Here is a 22,660-nt window from a genome sequence, read left to right as displayed (position 1 = left end):
TGTGTGTGTGGAAATGTACCCAGCATTGACGGTGGAGGAGCTTCCACTTGATTTGAGGGACTCAGAGTCTCTTGATGTGTGGGACCTCAGTGGTGAAGAGATTGACTTAGTCAAGGGTGTAGACCCAGTGAAAATCCAGATTAAGCCAAACATAGAATTCCCGAGGACACCCCAGTATTTGTTATCTCCTGAAACTATTGCAGGGATTAAACCTGTGATTGAGTCCATAATTAAACAGGGAATACTAATGGAAATTATGGGTAGCCCATGTAATTCACCTATCATGGGACTACAGAAACCAAGTGGGAAATTTAGGATCGTGCAAGATTTGCGAAAGATAAACGAAATAGTTGTTCCATGTTGTCCAGTGGTACCGAATCCATCCGTGATCCTATTTCAGATTCCATGTGAAGCTGAAGGGTTCACAGTAATTGACTTGTGTCAAGCTTTTTTCCCGATTCCTCTACATGAGGAAAGCCGATTTATTTTTGCATTTCGGCTGGAAAATCGTGTGTTAATGTGGTGACGTATCCCACAGGGGTATACAGAGAGCCCATCTATCTTTAATCAGATCTTGAAGAAAAATCTCGAAGGTCTTGTGTTGCCATAGAACTCTGTTTTAGTGCAATACATTGATGATCTGCTCGTTGCGTCGGAGACAGAGGACGCCTGCAGAATTGATACTGTTGCTCTGTTGAACTTCCTGGGAGAGAATGGTCACAAGGTGTCTCCAAACAAGCTGCAATACTGTTTGGACGAGGTACAGTATTTGGGGCACCGAATTGAGAAAGGAAAGAGAAAGGTGACTCCAGATCGCATTGATGCGATTTTGAGAATTCCAGTTCTCTTGACTCAGAGAGAAGTCAGAATGTTTTTGGGAATGGTGGGCTATTGCCGCCAGTGGATCCCAAACTTTTCCTTTGAAGCGAAGCCTTTACAGCGGCTGACCCGTAAGGATGTGAGTGATCCGGTACCATGGGACGATGACTGCTTAAGGTCCTTTTTGAGGCTGAGAGAAGCCTTATGTAGCGCTCCAGCTTTGGGAATACCAGATTATAACAAGGCATTCGCATTATTCTGCTGCGAGAGGGAAGGTTGCGCATTAGCAGTGTTGACTCAGAATCATGGAGGTGTCCGTAGACCAGTTGCTTATTTTTCAGCTACTTTAGATCCAGTAGCTTCTGAGTTGCCCGGATGTCTCAGATCCGTTGCTGCAACAGGTGTCAGTATCGAAAGATGTGAGAGCATTGTAATGGGTCATCCGCTACTGTTCATGAACCACATTCTGTTGAACTATTGATGACTAGGACTAAAACACAGCACCTCACGAATAATAGGTTGACTCGTTATGAACAAGTCATCCTTGCTGCAGACAATGTGACGCTGAAGAGGTGTTCTGTTTTAAATCCTGCTACATTGTTACCTGTTCCAAATATAGATGATGATGAAGATTGTGAGGACCATGATTGTCTCGATGTGACTGAACTATGCACCAAACCGAGACCTGACATTGTCGATGAACCGCTCTCAGTTTCAGATGAGATCTTCTTTGGGGACGGTTCATGTTTAAGAGACAGTGTTGGTCGACTGAGAGCAGCGTTAGCTGTGTGTACCATCACAGGGGTTGTTGAAGTCGCTTGTCTAGAAGGAGTACATTCCGCACAGGTGGCTGAGCTTATTGCTTTGACCCGTGCCTGTTTGGCCGCTGATAAGATCCGTGTAACGATTTACACAGATAGTCAGTATGGGTTTGGTGTTGTTCATGATTTCGGACAGCTATGGTCCCAGAGAGGGTTCATGACATCTTCTGGTTCACCCATCAGAAATGCGGATTATGTACGACAATTGTTGGAAGCACTGCACGGCCCAGATGAAATTGCAGTTGTTAAATGTTCTGCACACACTAAGGGAAACGATTTTGTATCATTGGGTAATAACTATGCAGATGAAGTTGCTCGATTTTGTGCAGAACAGGGGTGTAATTTCACTTAGAAACATGTTGTGGAAAGCAAAGAGAAAACAGATTACGATGTGATGTTAGCTATGGCAGACTCATAGGAAGAATTGAAACAGTTGCAAGATGGGGTCTCTGATCAGGAGCAGGATAGCTGGATATGAGCTGGATGTGAGAAGGAAGACGTGGATATATGGGTTTCGAATGATGGACGAGCTGTGTTACCAGAATGTTTGCTGAATCCCATGGTGAGATTGATACATGGTGCTGTACATCTTGGTAGAGATGCAATGATGCAAGTGTTTCGCCAAACATGGTACAACCCGAAGTTTCGTACAATAGCTGAAGCTGTGTGTCAGAGGTGTGTTACGTGTCAACAGATGAATGTAGGAAAGAGGACAGCTGTGACGTTGAGTCACATAGGTAGGTCAGGTGGACCTTTCAAAAGAATGCAGTTGGATTTTATTGAAATGCCGAAGTGTAATGGGTTGAGGTACATATTAGTCATAGTATGTGTCTTTTCCAGGTGGGTGGAGGCTTACCCGACACGTAGATGCGACACACTCACTGTAGCTAAGTTACTATTGAGAGAACTAATCCCGAGGTACGGTTTCCCGACCTCTTTTGAATCAGACAGAGGAACACATTTTCACAGATTTCTCACCAAGGACAGTTGGTTCGTTAGTAGAGAAGGTCTTTGTCTAAGAGGAGTTGAATTATGGGGGAAGCCAGACATGGGAGTACTTTGGAATGTGCCAATTGCAACTCCTAGTGCGGACGGTGTCTGGGACCCAAGGCCAAGCTGATGGACGATGAAGGATGGACAGCTCTGGATGGAAAAGTACTGGAAGAGGACCTGGTCGAGGAGGTGTGCCGGAGGGCGTGTTCTATGATTTAGGGTTTTGTATTAGGGTCAGCGCCCCGTGGGTTGAGCAGAGGAGAGGTAGGCGAGAAGCTAGAAGGAGCACTTTAGATCAAGCTCTCACTAAGTGAAGACTTCTTAGGAAGTTTCACTTCTGACACCTTTTTCACGATTTCTTGGGTCTTAAGGGAATGCTAAGTAGGGATGACATCTAGTATAGAGTAGGGACAGCAATGCTTTGGATTAATGATTCCTAATATCGACATTGGCTTGGTAGTTATCTACCTCATGCATTTAGAAGTTGTACTCTTGTTTATATTCAGTCGAATGCGGATTCTTCGTAGAGTAGCATTTGTGTTAGTGCCTATGTATTTGCTGTGCCTTGTATTGAGGTGCCTTTATCTGCAGATGTTTATGTTGATAATAAAATCCCGAGAGCAATAGAGATTGAGTCTCGAGTCCTTAATTATGTCAAATTGCGGAAAATATTCTCTGATAATTGTGTTTGCTCCCTCCACGCTATTGGGCAAGTAAAAAGGTTCAATCGACCAGAGTGGGTTCTTGGAAATAAATGGAAAACAAGAAATTGGGCCCCAGCACACTCTTATCCCTGAACCAATGTTTGCCTTGAAAAGGAGTACAAATTGTAGAGACAGATTGGTCCACACTAGACCTAGAACCAATAAGTCACCCATGCAAGAAACAAAATGGGGTCAATAAAAGGACACTTCCCATGTGGCATGTGTGCTGTGTGCCCACAGATAATGCACACCACCTCTATTGACATAGGAACTGACAGACCATGGATAGTAACTGTAACAGTGAGAGACTCATGTATCTGGTCACATGTCCTTGTAGTCTTCAATATCTGGGCATGACCACATGGAGCACAAGAGCCCCATTCGGCTCAAGAAGCAAGCAACCAAACTTACCAATCATTTTCTTGAGAAAAGCCACACAGCTGATGAACTATCATGGACAGTGCTTGAACAAAAGCACATCCCGAGCCATGTATCCGACATAGCAAAATATCTATTTGTGAAAGAACAACAATGGGCGCATAAACTACAGAGCGACACAAGGGGGCTGAATCACCACATCCCTTGGACTGCATTGTAATTTCTAGTGGTGCAGTGAGAATGAAATCATGGGTAGCCCTTTCCTATGTCTGAACAACCATAAAGACACTCCCAGTTTCTCCACAGACAACACATATTTGTTGGGCAACATATAGCACAGGATTTGTAACAATCGAGATCTGTTGTTGGCAGTTCTCTGGGACATATAACACTGGTGACTGGGACGGGTGGGTGCACTATCTATCCATTTGGGCCACTAGGTCAGACCACAGCTGGCAGCCCTGTATATTTGAATGTACCTGGCAGCGTGGCTCCTGGGTCCTTCTGTGCCTTGTTATGGGCACAGTGTCCTGAATGCTGTGTTCTATAAATAATCCCCCGGTTACAACAGAGACCCAAGAACGTTTCCTTGCTTTTGAAAGAATAATCTACCACATACCAGCTTGACTGGCCCGGTGATGACTTAGTATTTCTACATAACCTTGACCTCTTGAAGTGTCATAGCGACATCTTGTAATGATTCAATAACATCTCTGTTTAATTCAGTTCATAACAGGGGTGTATGTGTATGTCCGCGTATCAGATCACATATGATAACTCCATAAGGAATAGTCTTTCAGTACCTCGAGGAGGAATAAGTACAGCCTTCTTTTTTTTTTTTTGAGTTTAAAGAAAAGTTTATTGAAAATAAGCAATAGATACATCAATAATACAATCTAGCATATAGAAGTAATATCAATAGAAAATACACTATATATACTAAGGGGAGAGAAAAAGAAAAGAGGGGAGAAGAGGGGGGGAAGGAGAGAAAAGGAAAAATATATATAATTCCTATAACAAAATCCATAGAACAGTATTATACACCAAGTATAACAGGTACATTGTAATGAACTCACTACCACAAATTCACTTATATATTGAGAGTATATATAAAATAGAACAACATTTAAGTTACCTTAATAGAATTAAACTTAATTTAAGGAGGCTTGGAAACTTCTTCTATGGCAGGAACATGGGATGGCAATGATTGAGCAGATAGATCTAAAAAGCTGGTAACAGGAAGCCATAACAAGTCACGTTTAATAGCCAGAGTAATCGGGTAAACATAAGCTCGATCTAACCTATGGTTATAACAAACGCCATACCACCAGGCTTGAAAAGAGACATTAGAAGCATTTTTCCACGACTTAGTGATTTGTTGAAAGGCAACAGCAATGAGTAAGTCAATAATAAGAGTATTAAGGGAAGTGGATGAGGGCCAAACTTCTGCAACACTACCTAGAACAATGTGAGAGAAGGAAAAGGGGATATGAGTGTGAAATATTTTGTTAATTTGTTGCCAAACTTTAATCCAAAATTGATGAATGACTGGACAAGTAAACAACATATGTTTAAGGTCCGCAACAGGAGCTGGGCATGACCAACATGTAGAGGGAGAGCTAGGGTTAATCTGATGTAATTTGGCTGGAGTAATCAATAGTCTATTGTATATAAAAAATAATGTTTGTGTGGTATTTGCTGCTCTAGAAGATTTCCTTATCTTAATCCAGATGTTATCCCATACTGACGTGGAAAAGGAAGTGCATAAGTCGGATTCCCAATTAGTTTCAACTTCAGATTTGCCTCGAGTTTGATTAGTGTGTCTCAATTTATTGTAAATTTGAGAGGCTGAGGGGTTCGATTTCAAGAATGAAATCGTATCAGGAGAAGAAAAAATCTGTGTGGAGGAAGCCGGAAGCTTATCATAAGAACTCTGGGCAGCTGAGGACAGTAATTTGTATTTAGAAAGAAATGAGGAGGGAAGAGAGAAGGGTTGTTGCAATATACGGAAAGGAATGCAAGTAACACCTATGAAAAGTTGATGAGTCCATTTAAGACCAAGATTGAACCATTCTTTCCAAAAAAGGGTCCGATTCTTGATCTTAATACGAGTATTATACCAAATCGGTGATTGTAAGAAATGGGTACGATCATCGAAACCATCTAGAATAGGAAAGGAGAATTTCTGAGGAGTATTCGATATGGATAAAAAATCATCAAATGAGAGAGGGTAAATGAAAGAGGATTCAATATCTACCCACAGAGGCAATGATAACAAATCAGTCGTATTTTGAGATAGCAGGGAAAAAGAATTCTTAAGAAAGAAAGAAGTATGGTATAATGCAAAATCAGGGAAATTAACCCCACCCAAATTTTTAGGCTGTTTAAGTTTGGAAAAGGACATCCGAGACTTTTTGTTCTGCCACAAAAATTTTGATAAAATAGTATATATTTGTTTGTAACAAGATTTGGGGATGTTAACAGGCAGATTAGACAAGAAAAATAAGATGATAGAGACCAACATCATTTTTATAGAATCCAATCTACCCCACCAAGATAAAAACAAGGGATGCCATCTCGTTGTGGAACTAATTAAAGTCGATTGGAGGTTTTTAAGATTGAGCGATACAGTTTCCTTAATAGAAGGGGTGAACCATAAACCTAAATATTTAATTTTGGAAGAGTTCCAGTGGAAAGAAGAAGAAACAAAATCAGCATGAAAACAATATTTATTTAATGGAAGAATTTCACATTTATCCACATTAAGTTTATAACCTGAAACAGAAGAAAAAGAAGAAACTTCTGAAAGAAAAGCCGGTAGAGAGGTCTGAGGATTAGAAAGAAATAAAAGAATATCATCAGCGTACGCCGAGATCTTTAAGTGCTTGTCCCTATAGGGGAAGCCAGTAATATTTTCGTTCATCCGGATTTTAGATAAAAAGGGTTCTAACGTCAAAATAAATAAAAGGGGAGAAAGAGGACACCCTTGTCTGACACCACGGAGAAGTGGGAAAGAGGAAGAAACAAGGCCATTAGCTAAAATAAACGATCTCGGAAAAGAATAAAGTAAAGAAATATAGGATAAAAATTTAGGGCCAAAACCAAACCAAGTAAGAGTCGAAAAAATAAACTGCCAATTAACCCTATCAAAAGCTTTTTCAGCATCCAAAGCTACAGCTGCTAACGAAGACTTATGGGATTGAGATTTACTAAGGACATTGAAAAAGAGGCGAGTGTTGTCTGAGAGATGACGACCTTTAATGAAGCCACATTGTTCTTTGCCAATTAAATGAGGTAAAATATTATCCAAACGAAGTGCAAGGATCTTTGCAAAAATCTTATAATCTAGATTGATTAAAGAGATGGGTCTATAGTTCTTACATAATGTATGGTCTTTACCCTCTTTGGGAAGAAGGCAAATCAAAGCCTCTTGAAAAGAACCTTCAGATTTTCGGGAAGATATCAAGTCAAATGAACTTTATTTCGGAGAAAGTCTCCATAAAAGGTACATAAGATTAGTAATATAAAAGAACATTTAAAAACATACATTAGATGATTAAAAAGTGGTTAAAATACTTGCAACATTAAAAACACCAGGACATCTATATGTCCGCTAGTTACGGCAGTCATGTACAATTTAACCCGGTACAAGTTGAGTCAGGTAAGCGTTTTCAGGTACCGTTTTCTCGTATGCCAGAAAGCCCCCAGAAATTTGGCCACAGCAAACACAATATGAGCAGCCATTTCACTCTTGAGGATTCTGAAGGCTTCATGACACCTAACAAAACCCAAATTCCTACAAGTGGGAATGATCCATTTTCTGCGCGCCTCACTATAGCCCGGGCAAAAAAATATAATGTGCAGTTCGGTTTCGTCACTTACTCTGCATGCCGGGCAAGTGCTGGGTGCGGACTCAGACCAATGACTAGTGAGTGCACGGATTGGCAAGGACCCGTGCCTCCATTGTAGATAGAGCTTCCTAATTAGTACAGGGTAAATATTGTCCAGGGTTGGTTCCAAACTATAGGCATTTTTAGTACAAAGAAATTGCTCCGTAAGAGTCCCTAGGATTGTGGAGGAATACAATGTGGGAGCCTTGGAGTTTATGACCCCATAGTTCACTGCCATAAATAACGGCTCCTCTAGCTTGCACCCTATAAATATGGAGCGGAGGACCTATGGGTTTGAAAGTTGACCTGTTCTTCCCCGCCAGCCTTAGTATCCCACCCACGTATTGCACTAATTTTAGCCTTACTTTCTCCTGATGCGGACCCCACCCCATTTTCTCGTTAAGGGTTACACCAAGATATTCAAAGGTGTTAACTCGTTCTAGCATGTTAATCCCTATGCGGGGAATGCGGTGGAACCTAGGTGGCGGATTGAAGGCCATAAATTTGGTCTTTAGAGTGTTAATCTCCAATCCGTGCTCTCTACAGAAGTCCCCAAAGCCATCCAGCACACGCTGAATTCCCATCGGCGACTTGGAGAGAATGAGGGTATCGTCCGCAAACATGATTGCCGGAACCCTCCTTCCTGCCAACTTTGGGACGTCAGAATTTGGGACCTCGTTGAGGTGATTGATGACCCCGTTGACAAAGAGGCAGAACAGGGTCGGTGCGAGTACACACCCCTGTCTTACCCCTCTGTCAACGGGAAACTTGTTAGATAAGGCGCCTTGCTTGCCACACCTCACTTGGGCATAGGTGTTGGTATGAAGGCGAATGATCATCGTCAAAAGATCACCTGGCACCCCGACTCTAGCCAGCACTTCCCACAGCTTACCACGTGGAACCAGGTCAAAGGCCGCCCTTAGGTCCACAAATACAGTATAGAGGCTGCCACCCTCCAATTGTATTGTTTTCCAGTATATGAGGGACAGCCTGAAGACCTGGTCTATGGTAGAGATCTTTTGCCGAAACCCAGCCTGGAGGGGGCTCAAGATATCCCTATCTTCGATCCAGTCCAAGAGACGATCCAACAGAAGCCTCGCGAAAAGCTTCTGGGGGACGTCTATCAGACTGATCGGTCTGTAGTTGGCCGGGAGTAGGGGTGAGCCCCTTTTGAATATAGGGACGATCTCTGCCCCCAGCCAAGTGGGGGGGACCGCCATACCGTGGACGATAGCATTAAACAGTACCAGGAGGTAGGGGGCCCAGATTCTAACCTCATGTTTTAGAAGGTCACCTGGGAGCTTGTCAAGTCCTGGCGCTTTTCCCGAGGAAAGGCGAGTAATTGCCATTTCCAATTCCTCCAAGTTAAAATCTTCCATCGCGGGAGAGTTACCAATAGTTAGGGACGCTATTTCTCCGAGCTCGGTTCCTAGGTGGTCCAACCCAACTGCACTGTAGAGGGATGAAAAATGTTCCTCCCACACTTCAGGCGCGATATTTGCCTCTATAGCCATGACAGGCTCAGCAGAGCCATGTTTGACTATTTGCCAGAATTTCCTAGGGTCTCTGACTTTGAGAGCAGATGTCATTTCTGACCAGTTCTCCCAGTCCCAATCTATTTTGGCATTTTCAAGAAGGAGCTTATAAGCGGCCCGATTTTCCCTAATAACCATAGGGGCCTCCTTACTTTTAAATGTCTGGAGAAGGTCTGCCTTGGCTCTCCTGCAGCTAGCATTGAACCAGGAGGCTCTTTCTCTCCTCACTTTCCTCTCCCGGACCACCGGGTTCAATACCTTGGCGAGGTTGTTGCACAGGGTCAGATGAATGTCCCCAAGAGAAAGGCACCCATCAGGCGAGGGCAATAGTGGGAGAAGTCTTCCCACCTTTTCAAGGGCTGATGCCACTAGCTCATAAATTGTCCTGATGCGGTTTGGTTTTTCTAGGAGTTTTTCACACCTTATTCTTCGCCTATTACTGGATATGGTTAGACTTGGGACGAGTACTCTATTTTCTGCCAGAGCAGCGTTAAGAAATCCGTCAGCAGCCAGGGAGAGGGACAGGCCATTGTGATCGCTGTCCAGCCTGGGGACTATTTTAAATTCTTTAACTAGTTTCCAGTCCTGTAGTTTGATTAATATATAATCTATCTGGGACTCCTGGCCTAGTCTATTGAAGGTTGGTTGCGGTGGTATGTCCCCTTTAAACCTGTCATTGCAAGCTCTAAATGAGTTTGCAAGGGCCATAGTTATTATTTGGGATAGAAGTGGTGAGCATGACCTAACCGGGGGACCCAAAATAATTGGAATATCCCAGAGATCATCCTCCTCACTACAGACCCCGTCTAGATAAGTCGGGAATGGTTCATACTGGATGTTAAAGTCACCTCCGACAAGGAGTGTTGCTGAACTAGAGACAGAATCAAGGAATGTCACCAGGTTCTCCATTGTCCCTGAAGTGCCCGCTACTCCAACCGGTCTGGAATATACGTTTACCAGTGTTAGACCCATCCCAGTGGGCCCGCGTAAGGCCACACACAAAATGTCCACTGAATTGGTTTCTACAATCTCGGCCTTACAGCCAAGATGGGAACCAATCCATATTGACAAACCACCGGACGGACGTCCCTTCCCTCCCCATATGGCTAAAACATTAAAGGTTGCGAACCCAGGGTGGCAATAGTTCTCTCTGGCCCACGTCTCCTGGAACATGCATATATCGTATTTCTTTATGAAGTTCGCCCATTCGCTGCAATCTAACTTATTGGGTAACCCCGCAATGTTCCAAGATAGGATTTCTAGTGACCTCAAATCCTTAGCTGTACTTGTGACAATCTCGTCAGGAATACTTTGAGCTTGCCCGGAGGGGGCCCAGTCCACAGTATCAGAGCATTCACTATCTAGGATAATCCGTGGCAAGGGGATCTGTCTTAGTCAGCACCCACCTGCCCCATTGTTCCTCTCCCCCCCAAATGCTGGACAGACGGTGCAGTCCCCTTTGGGATTGCACCGTCAATCCACAGCATCGAGGCAGTCGAATCTGTTAGAGTGAGTGAATGGGACCCCATTCAGATCTAAGGCTGGCTGATTCCATCTATTCATGCCCCGAGGGTCCCCTTGGGGATGGACTCTTCTTCCCTGGTACAGCTTTCTCCTGCCCACCCATGACCAACCCTCATCGCCTCCCTCCGCAAACCGCTCTGATTTGTCGGGGTAAAAGGCCGATAGGGGAAGTGTCTGTATGGTGGTGTGTGATGAACCCCCAACCCAATTGCAGATGTAAGCAACTGTTCTTGGGTCTCTAAAGTTGACCAGAACACAGTCCCCTGTTCCCCTTTTGATTGTCTCTCCTACCCACGGAACCCGCCTTGCCAGAATGACCTCGTTATACATGCCTGGGGGTAGGGGCCTAAATTTGTTGAGCCAGTCTATAGTCTTGTTTTTGATCGAAGTGGGAGTCTCATTCGAGCCCTCAGCAAGCTCTGGGACACCACTAAGGACTACCACGTAGCGAGCGGCACCAGGAGGTAGATGGGCTGATCTCCTGGCGGACTTAGGATAAAGGATCTTCATTTGAGGTTGCATGGGTTGCTCCCTGGGATATAAATTGGGTCCGTTTGGTAAGTTTACCGGAAAATTAGGTCCCTGTGTCTGGGTGACAGGGATAGCCATTACCAAAGTTTTATTAGTAGTGTCCTCCCTATGAGGTAGGGGTGGGGGGGTGGAAGGGAAGGGTTTGGAATGTCCCGTGCTGTGTTATTGCTTGGGGCTAGATTATTGGTAACAGATACACTAGGTTGGGTAGTGGCTGAGTAGAATGGGTTCATTTGGTGGGTAGATGATGGTATTGCGGGGGCTGCACCCCCCCTTGCTACACACTTTGAACAGATACCACTACTATTTAGCGATACCTTCAGTGTCCCTACACCCTTTACCAGATCTTTCGTTAAATCCTCCATTCTAGTCAACCTACCCTCTACTTTCACATGCCCCCTGGTAGATTCCGTAAGGGTTCGCTGAGTAGCATTTATACCCTCCTCAATGCCACTTAGCCTAGCCTCTAGCCGTGTTAGTCTATCTTCGAGGGAGTTTATCAGGCGTTTAATGGTGGAGCTCAGGGCTCTATCCCCTGATTGCGCTTTCCCGTCAGTATTAGAAATTGCAAGGAGACTACTTGACAATAGGGGAGTAGCTTCAACCCTTGGGTTAGTGTTAAATACCTGGGGGGTCCTCCCTCGTCCCTTGCTCTTATTTCGTGGGGGTTGAGGGTTATCATATTTTAGAATTTTAGATTTTTTCCCCCCCAAACCCAGGGTGAACTGTTTCCTTTTCTTGGTTGCGCCTTTGCCTTGGCTAACCTCTAGGGTCTTATTCCTAGATTCAGGACCCTGTGGGGGTTGGTTGGAGGGGACAAGGAGGAGGCTTTGAGAATCACCTTGTATATCAGTGCTATCGATATTAGTTGAAGGTTGGGCTTAGTCAGATGGCCCTAGTAGTGGTGGTGTTAAACTCAGATTCCTGGTATTCTCCGGTAGGCCCTGCTGAATAGGTGATAGAGCCCTAGCGATAGCCCCAAGAGAAGAGCGTTTTGATGCAGACAATCCCTGTGACAGTCTCCTCTCTAGCGTGATTATTTCTTTATCAAGTACAGAGTTGGCCCTTATGATAAAGTTATCCATAGTCCCCAAGGTGGAAAGTGTTTATGCTCCAGACCTGGCAACGGTGCTCCTGGTTTCCCTTACAGCCATGATCACCTCGTTGTATCGAAGATGGAATTAGAGGGTGGCCCGGACCCGGCCTCTACCGTCCTCGAACGGCCTCAAACGGCCCGCTCTTTGTCCGGTCTTAGCCCCGTGCTAAGACCCGCGCACGTCCCGCTTGCGCGTGTAAGCGTTAGGCTGATTTTAAGGTGAGGGGAAGTGGTGTTGGGGGAGGAGTCGGGAAGAGGACCAGGTGCGGCTGTTCAGCGTCTCGCTCAGCACCCTGGTCCTCGCAGTCCCGGGCGCTCCCAGCAGTTCGTGCGTCCAGCAGCAGCCCCTCAACAGATTATATCACAGCGGCCAGCGCGGGACCCAGTCACCGCTGTCGCCCCAGAAGCAAGCAACGAAAACCCAGTCCCTCGAGTGGCACCCGCGAAGCGGGGGCCGCGAGTCGTGGTAAAAAATGTCAGGGGAAAGGTGAAGATCCAGGCAGTCCCAGCTAGTGCAGAGCAGCAAGGAAGAATACCTCTGGCGGAACCTGCAGGGTGAGAGCTGCACCGCCTGGTGAAGGTGTTGGGGGAGGAGTCGGGAAGAGAACCAGGTGCGGCTGTTCAGCGTCTCGCTCAGCACCCTGGTCCTCGCAGTCCCGGGCGCTCCCAGCAGTTCGTGCGTCCAGCAGCAGCCCCTCAACAGATTATATCACAGCGGCCAGCGCGGGATCCAGTCGCCGCTGTCGCCCCAGAAGCAAGCAATGAAAACCCAGTCCCTCGAGCGGCTCCCGCGAAGCGGGGGCCGCGAGTCGTGGTAAAAAATGTCAGGGGAAAGGTGAAGATCCAGGCAGTCCCAGCTAGTGCAGAGCAGCAAGGAAGAATACCTCTGGCAGAACCCGCAGGGCGAGAGCTGCACCGCCTGGTGAAGGTGTTGGGGGAGGAGTCGGGAAGAGGACCAGGTGCGGCTGTTCAGCGTCTCGCTCAGCACCCTGGTCCTCGCAGTCCCGGGCGCTCCCAGCAGTTCGTGCGTCCAGCAGCAGCCCCTCAACAGATTATATCACAGCGGCCAGCGCGGGATCCAGTCGCCGCTGTCGCCCCAGAAGCAAGCAATGAAAACCCAGTCCCTCGAGCGGCTCCCGCGAAGCGGGGGCCGCGAGTCGTGGTAAAAAATGTCAGGGGAAAGGTGAAGATCCAGGCAGTCCCAGCTAGTGCAGAGCAGCAAGGAAGAATACCTCTGGCAGAACCCGCAGGGCGAGAGCTGCACCGCCTGGTGAAGGTGTTGGGGGAGGAGTCGGGAAGAGGACCAGGTGCGGCTGTTCAGCGTCTCGCTCAGCACCCTGGTCCTCGCAGTCCCGGGCGCTCCCAGCAGTTTGTGCGTCCAGCAGCAGCCCCTCAACAGATTATATCACAGCGGCCAGCGCGGGATCCAGTCGCCGCTGTCGCCCCAGAAGCAAGCAATGAAAACCCAGTCCCTCGAGCGGCTCCCGCGAAGCGGGGGCCGCGAGTCGTGGTAAAAAATGTCAGGGGAAAGGTGAAGATCCAGGCAGTCCCAGCTAGTGCAGAGCAGCAAGGAAGAATACCTCTGGCAGAACCCGCAGGGCGAGAGCTGCACCGCCTGGTGAAGGTGTTGGGGGAGGAGTCGGGAAGAGGACCAGGTGCGGCTGTTCAGCGTCTCGCTCAGCACCCTGGTCCTCGCAGTCCCGGGCGCTCCCAGCAGTTCGTGCATCCAGCAGCAGCCCCTCAACAGATTATATCACAGCGGCCAGCGCGGGATCCAGTCGCCGCTGTCGCCCCAGAAGCAAGCAATGAAAACCCAGTCCCTCGAGCGGCTCCCGCGAAGCGGGGGCCGCGAGTCGTGGTAAAAAATGTCAGGGGAAAGGTGAAGATCCAGGCAGTCCCAGCTAGTGCAGAGCAGCAAGGAAGAATACCTCTGGCAGAACCCGCAGGGCGAGAGCTGCACCGCCTGGTGAAGGTGTTGGGGGAGGAGTCGGGAAGAGGACCAGGTGCGGCTGTTCAGCGTCTCGCTCAGCACCCTGGTCCTCGCAGTCCCGGGCGCTCCCAGCAGTTCGTGCGTCCAGCAGCAGCCCCTCAACAGATTATATCACAGCGGCCAGCGCGGGATCCAGTCGCCGCTGTCGCCCCAGAAGCAAGCAACGAAAACCCAGTCCCTCGAGCGGCCCCCGCGAAGCGAGGGCCGCGAGTCGTGGTAAAAAATGTCAGGGGAAAGGTGAAGATCCAGGCAGTCCCAGCTAGGGCAGAGCAGCAAGGAAGAATACCTCTGGCGGAACCAGATATAAAAAACAAGAATAAGTTGAGTAATTTAGGGATAAGTAATTTGGAAAAGTGGATATCAAATTCTATGGTAAAACCATCAGGACCTGGCGCCTTTCCCTTTTTAAGTGACTGAATAGCAGTAAGAATATCCTTGGTCTGGATATCAGACTCTAAAACAGAGAAATCAACATCTAAAGAAGGAGGTGGAGGAATGGAAGCTAAATATTGATCAATGTCAGATAAAAGAGGAGTAGATTCAGGGGTGTATAGGGATTTATAGAAATTAGAAAACTCCAAAAGAATGTCTTCGTCTTTATGAAGCACAGCATTAGCAGAGGATATAATAGAATCGATTTTAGTACGTTCCTTTTTGATCTTGAGATATTTAGCAAGAAGGTTGCCAGATTTGTTCTGCGCACTATAAAATTTAGCACTAGACTTGAGTAAATATAAATTTGCAGAATCAGTAGAAATCTTATTGAAAGAGAGTTTAGCATTAATTAACTCTTTCAAGGTAGACTGACTTTTCGATGAGTAATAAAGATGTTCCAGATTTTTGATTTGGGAAGTAAGTGCTTGAGAGGAAAGAAAAGCTGCACGTTTTTTTCGACCAACAAAGGATATAATAAAATCCCTAGAAGCAGCCTTAAAAGAATCCCATACAAGTTGAGGAGATAATTGAGGGGATTCATTTTCTTTAAAGAATAAAGAAGCGAATTCGAGAAAGGCTGGCGGGAACTTAGGATCTAAAAGAAGAGAGTTATTGAATCTCCAGCGTCTATTTCCTTTAGTGGGAGGAAGTAAATCTAAATTCAAGGAAACTGGAGCATGATCAGAGAGTAGGATAGAACCTATGTCCGAATGAGAAATGTGTTGAAGAAGAGGTTTAGAAATAAAAAGATAATCTATTCGGGATTGGGAGGAGTGGGCAGGAGAGTAGTAAGTATACTCTTGTAGTGTGGGGTGACAAAGCCTCCAAGAGTCTACAAGAGCTCTTTGAGAAATAGCAGACATAATTTGAGAATGCATAGAGGACGGGACAAACCTGGAGCTGGAATTCCTGTCAATAAAGGGATCCACAATGATATTGCAATCCCCCCCAAAAATTAAATAATCATCAGTACATTGCATTAAACGGGAGAGAATTTGAGGCCAACACAATTTATCTGGGGAAGTGGGGGCATAAACATTAAAAATGGTGAAAGGAATCTTGTTAATTAGTAAAGAGACCACAACCCATCTACCCTCTGAATCATTATCTTGACTTATGAGCTGAACATCTAAGCGTTTATGACAGAGAATAGCAACGCCATTGCGTTTTCCAAAACCTGGTGATGCGAAAACATTGCCCACCCAACATCGTCTCAATTTAGCTACCTCAGTGTCTGGAATATGAATTTCTTGTAGAAGAACAATATCACCTTTTAAGTTTGCAATATGAGACAAAACTCGTTGGCGTTTGATAGGAGAACCCAAGCCTTTAACATTCCAAGATATAATGTTTAACGACATAATAGATCTTATTTAAACATATTCAAAATGGTTCGTAAAAGAATATATTGTGCATAAAGACCAAAGTGTTAAAAAAACACAACAAAACATGAAAGCAACTTCTTATTGTGGAAAAATAGCAGTGAGAAACAGAGAAGATCAGGAAACAGTGTAGAAAAAAGAGAGTGAGAATAAGAGAAACATTGTAGACATAAGAGAAATATAAAAGGACAACCAAAGATAGAGAAGAACAGAGGAATGAGGAGAAAGGAGGGAAAGAGAGAAAGAAATAGAGAACAGAGGAACAAATTAAAGCTAACAATTGATAAAACAGTACAATAACAGAAAAACATACCACAAAAGAACAAGAGTAACGGGGTAGGTGGAGCCATATGGGGAGGGCCACACGTCAGACGGGAGGACGCAGGACGCGAAGTACACAGAGAAACACCATCCAGGCGAAACGTAGAATATTATGTAGGGGGGCACGGAAACCACAACCTGGAAAAGAAGAAATAAAATAAAATAACAATTAATGTGATAAGTGATAATGACATCAAAAACTTACGAAAATGACTGATACACACAAAGTGTACATTAACGGGTAAAAACACAACAAACACTACACGACATATCATGGTTTAGAGATATCCATGGAAATTCCTTTACAAGAGTCCAAAAATTGTTGCAGGACAGCTGGATCTTCATAGTTGGTGGTTCTGTTGTTAAGAGTCACTTTAAAAAGGCAGGGATGGAATAAGCCGTAACGTGCATTCAAACTGCGTAGATCTGGTCTCATATCTAAAAACCTTTTTCGACGGTCAGCAGTTATTTTGGCATAATCCTGAGCGAAGAAGAGGTTGGAACCGTTCCAGGAAATTTTTCCCCGTTGTTTGGCTGCTTGTAAAACCTTAAGTAAATCCGTATATTCCAGAAAGTACAAAATTACTCCTCTGGGTTTTGTTGATGGAGATGAAGAACGGGGACTCTGGCCCAAACGATGTGCACGCTGGATATTTAATGGAGGAGATTCCGGAAGGCCAAGAAGAGTCGGAAGGAATGACTGAAAATAGGATATGGCGTTAGAACCCTCCAGACCTTCCGCCAAACCATAAATTCGCAGGTCGTTACGTCAATTACGATTTTCCAATTGTTCAACTTGCTGCTGAAGACGTTCAACATCTTTATGGATAAGAGGAACCTTGTCAGCAAACTCCTGAACAGCATCAACACGTTTCTCCAGACACTCCACCCGCTGTTCAGTGTGAGACCAGTTATCTTCTAATCTCAGCAAACGGGTGTTGGTTTCCTCCATATAGGGTTTGAGGGCACGAATCTCCTCAAGAAGAAGTTCCATTGAAAGAGGTGTAGAAGAGCCAGTGGGAGATGGAGGATTCGCTTTCCCTCTCTTCCTAGGGGTGAGGGGAGCAGAAGATGGAATTTTAGACCCCTGTTTGGAGCCCAAACGAGTCGTAGACGAAGAGGCGTTTTTTATGGCCATAGGGTCGCTGAGAGCTTCATCTGTAGTTTCTGGCAATATAGTAAAAGGGTTAAAGTCCTCTAAAGAGGCACCAGCGGGCTGTGGCGCCTCTTTACGGCTGGTCCGAGTTGCCGCCATAGTGTAGAAATGTGTTAGACGCAGAAATGCTGATGACGGCTTCAAAAGAGTCAGACCCAGAGAGTATTGTAACACACGGCAAGCTGGTAGAGGTATGGAATCTGGTTAAAGGAGTATTAACCCACAAGACCAGAACCAGACGCGGAGCAAAATAACTTGAGGTAAATAAATAACACAGCTGGAATGATCAAATACGAAGACCCAAGCACATCCTACCACCGGAAATCAATGAGGCAGTAGAAAAATTCTGGATAAGTAGACATTTCAGACGATAATATGCAACTTCTGAGGTAAAATATCAGGAAATGTGAAAAACGCCTGAAAAATGAAAACAAAATGGCGGCCGTGAGTGCATTTCAGCCGTTTTGAGGAGAAAAAACTGTTAGGAGCTCACCAAACGGTGAAAAAAATATTGCGCTGCATCAGGATACACTTCCGACGCTGATATATGTCCTTTCCGCGCTCCGAAAAGGAGCGAAAATATCCTGGAGAGGGTGAACTGTGTCACGGTACTGCGGAGCTCCCGAAATCGGCGGCCATCACCGAAGACGCCGAAGCCACGCCCGCAAGTATAGCCTTCTTCATGGATTTCTGTGACTCCGTGTCCCAGCATGCCGCGCTGTTCCCAGTATTCAGAGCCGTTACGTGACGCGATTGCGTCACTAGGATCTGCTGCCGGGTCTTACATTTCTTCTGCTCTGGACAGTCAGCTCCCTCCAGTCTCGGCTCCATGTAGGCCCAGGGAAGCGGTGTTATGCGGCTGTTGATAACTGATATTGTGTGTCTGTGTTCATGGGCCCCCGTTGTTATCTTTTAGCGCGCTTCACATGAGTTTACTTATCTGTGTGTTATACGTAATGATTGAAGCTCCCCGCACCGAGCAGGGATTGGGACTCAGTTACTGGTAGTGGTTACCCAAGAGTGCATAATTGTGTCAGTTATTGATAGAGTGTGGAGTTTCTTTGTCTTCTGGGCACAAGAGAACACTAATTCACACTGTGTCTACATACGTGTCATTTTTTGAAACCTCTATACCGGTGTCTAAAACTATACATCTACAGGGGGGAGGGTGTCTTGAACTGCATATTGACCGTCACTGATTCGGTTCCCAAGCTTTATATCTGCATGAGGCAAGGTGTACTGAACGCATATCGACATTTAAGAATAATAATGTACACGATCAGTCACGGCACTGCATGTGTTTCCTGCTCTAAACAGCTTTCCCCAGGGACCGCTTTACCGTGTTTATCCGGCTAACTCCAGCATAGTACGGAGGTGGGCACGCTTTCCTTAGCCGAGTTTTGACAACTCATGTTTTTTTTAGCACACGCCACTTACTGGTGCCCCCTCTGTATGTGCACCATTACTACTTCATCAGACCTGGTATCTTTGTACTCATAAGACCATAGCCTAACCAACGGGCATTATTTAGCTGTCTTCACGTGACACATCACTACCAGAACTCACCCGTGAGTTTTTATGATTTACCAAACGATACCTGAATAATGTTAATTTTCTGCTGACTATAAGAACAATTTTTAAAACAAACTTTAGGAGAAGTTTCAAAATAACTGCTTTACATAATTAACTTTCTGACACACTAAACATCCTTTTTTCAGAGCGGTGCCTCTCCCCTGAGCAGTGTCCAGGTTGAGGTGAGGCCCCTTATCCGTAATCAATGGGTAAGCTACCTTTGCTTATTTGGCCAGATATACAATAACTGGCGCATCCCTGCATATTAGCAGGGATGCCCCAGTTATTTTCAGTGTCTCAGAAAACCCCTTACTCCACCTTGGATGTGACGCATCTGTCCGGGCTGCATCTCCGAAGCTCCCGCCAGATGTCAAAGACTTTGCAACACCAGAGGTGGATTTACAGACTTCCCAGAGGCCAAACCGAGTCCCCATCAAATCTGAGACCCATAGCCCTCGTGAACACTGTGGAACCTGAACCCCTGGACACTGTGCACATTTGCAAGTGCATCAGCTTCCCGATGACTCTCAAGGCTGTGCATTGGGGTACTTGTAGCCCAGGCTGCGAGCACCTTTTGCACTGAAGATTGTGGTCCTGCACTCCACGAGTGTTCTATGAACTTGCTCTTTGCATTCCCGCTCGAGGTACGTGGTCTGTTGACTGGTGGGTCCCTGTGAAGGCAATGCTTACTTTAATTGGGCTTCCCTGGTTGCCCTAGATGTGCCCTGACTCTACACCACTTGGGGAGTCCCCAGGACCTTGCTGGTCCGAACCAAAGCATCTTTCTCCTTTCTGCATGGGTTGCTGTGGCCAAGGCTCGTTGTGTTCAATCCGGTCACTGACACTGCAGCACTTGACATATTTTGTGGGACAACTCAAATCCAGCTCCTGGTCATCCTTGACACCTCCTGGTCCTTGTGGCTGAAGAGTCAAGCTTCAACTCTTTGCACCTAAAACACCCGACATCGGTGGGCATTTGTCTATCGTGCCCCTGGTCACTGGCAAGTGACCCAGACTCTGTCCCCTCTGCTTTCAGGTCCTTCACATCTCAGATCCAGGCTTGGATCTCTTCGGACATTTTGCATCTTCCCGGCAGCAGCACTTCTGCTAACATTGAAAACGACGACGCGACCCGACACCATTTGACACCTATGCACCCGGCTTCCTTGTGTGAGGTAACTCGAGTACTCCAGTGCTCCCTTGGGTGATGACCCTAGAACTGTCTAAGTCCAAGAGGGTTTGGTCCTAGTCTATTTCTAAGTGTCCTTTACCTTTTAAAAATCTAAACGTGACTTTCCCCATAGAAGCTAATGGGAGCTCGCGGCTGTGTTCTCACACTGCACACGGCCCCCGTGGCTCCCCTGGGTCATTACCTTGGGTGGCTTCTTGGGGTCCTTGTGATTCTACAGGCTGTAGGCCTTGTGTCTAGTCAAGTCGTGGTTCTTAAACCACTTTTTTAGTATATGGTTTGGTCCGCCCCTAGGGCCTAATGTGTATTGTGCTATTTTACTGTAATATTTAAAGTGTAAATTATGTGCTTTTACCTCTAGCCTCATAAAGAGACTAGTAGGGTGTGTTTAGGAATAAATACGTATATTTTATATATATCAAGCTCCAAGGTTGCCACACAGATTAGGAAGCACTCGACAGCTACGAAGGTTCAACCTTTAAACCTTTAATGAAAGGTACGGGCGGCATACAACAAGCTGGAAACATTGTAGCAATAAGTTAGTCATGCCTGACGCGTTTCGAATAACTTCTTCTTCAGAGGCTTCAGACAACAAAATGGCAAACAGGCACTCCCCCGCATCTTTGAATGCTCAATACCACGCCCTGGATGGGCCGCCCAAATGGGACAGTGTCCTATTGCATTCTGGGAATTGGAGTGCCGCACTTTAAAATCCGTGGATGGATACATTTTCTTATTGTCAATGAAGACTCTGGATGAGCCCCCGCTTGCGTCGCCGTCCTCAATCCTGACGTAGATGCCCACTGCAAGGTAGGTAGATACCGTTCCCGTGGCCCCCAATGATCAAGGGGTGGTGCATTCCCTACGGCTGAGGTTGCCACATTAACATCAAGCTCCAAGGTTGCCACACAGATTAGGAAGCACTCGACAGCTACGAAGGTTCAACCTTTAAACCTTTAATGAAAGGTACGGGCGGCATACAACAAGCTGGAAACATTGTAGCAATAAGTTCGTCATGCCTGACGCGTTTCGAATAACTTCTTCTTCAGAGGCTTCAGACGACAAAATGGCAAACAGGCACTCCCCCGCATCTTTGAATGCTCGATACCACGCCCTGGATGGGCCGCCCAAATGGGACAGTGTCCTATTGCATTCTGGGAATTGGAGTGCCGCACTTTAAAATCCGTGGATGGATACATTTTCTTATTGTCAATGAAGACTCTGGATGAGCCCCCGCTTGCGTCGCCGTCCTCAATCCTGACGTAGATGCCCACTGCAAGGTAGGTAGATACCGTTCCCGTGGCCCCCAATGATCAAGGGGTGGTGCATTCCCTACGGCTGAGGCTGCCGCATTAACATCAAGCTCCAAGGTTGCCACACAGATTAGGAAGCACTCGACAGCTACGAAGGTTCAACCTTTAAACCTTTAATGAAAGGTACGGGCGGCATACAACAAGCTGGAAACATTGTAGCAATAAGTTCGTCATGCCTGACGCGTTTCGAATAACTTCTTCTTCAGAGGCTTCAGACGACAAAATGGCAAACAGGCACTCCCCCGCATCTTTGAATGCTCGATACCACGCCCTGGATGGGCCGCCCAAATGGGACAGTGTCCTATTGCATTTAAAGGTTGAACCTTCGTAGATGTCGAGTGCTTCCTAATCTGTGTGGCAACCTTGGAGCTTGATGTTAATGCGGCAGCCTCAGCCGTAGGGAATGCACCACCCCTTGATCATTGGGGGCCACGGGAACGGTATCTACCTACCTTGCAGTGGGCATCTACGTCAGGATTGAGGACGGCGACGCAAGCGGGGGCTCATCCAGAGTCTTCATTGACAATAAGAAAATGTATCCATCCACGGATTTTAAAGTGCGGCACTCCAATTCCCAGAATGCAATAGGACACTGTCCCATTTGGGCGGCCCATCCAGGGCGTGGTATCGAGCATTCAAAGATGCGGGGGAGTGCCTGTTTGCCATTTTGTCGTCTGAAGCCTCTGAAGAAGAAGTTATTCGAAACGCGTCAGGCATGACGAACTTATTGCTACAATGTTTCCAGCTTGTTGTATGCCGCCCGTACCTTTCATTAAAGGTTTAAAGGTTGAACCTTCGTAGCTGTCGAGTGCTTCCTAATCTGTGTGGCAACCTTGGAGCTTGATGTTAATGCGGCAGCCTCAGCCGTAGGGAATGCACCACCCCTTGATCATTGGGGGCCACGGGAACGGTATCTACCTACCTTGCAGTGGGCATCTACGTCAGGATTGAGGACGGCGACGCAAGCGGGGGCTCATCCAGAGTCTTCATTGACAATAAGAAAATGTATCC

The sequence above is a fragment of the Triturus cristatus genome, chromosome 2_1 (genome assembly GCF_964204655.1).
Source record: "Triturus cristatus chromosome 2_1, aTriCri1.1, whole genome shotgun sequence".
Classification (NCBI taxonomy): domain Eukaryota; kingdom Metazoa; phylum Chordata; class Amphibia; order Caudata; family Salamandridae; genus Triturus; species Triturus cristatus.
The sequence above is the reverse complement of the archived record's forward strand: the minus strand, read 5'-3'. Positions refer to the sequence as shown.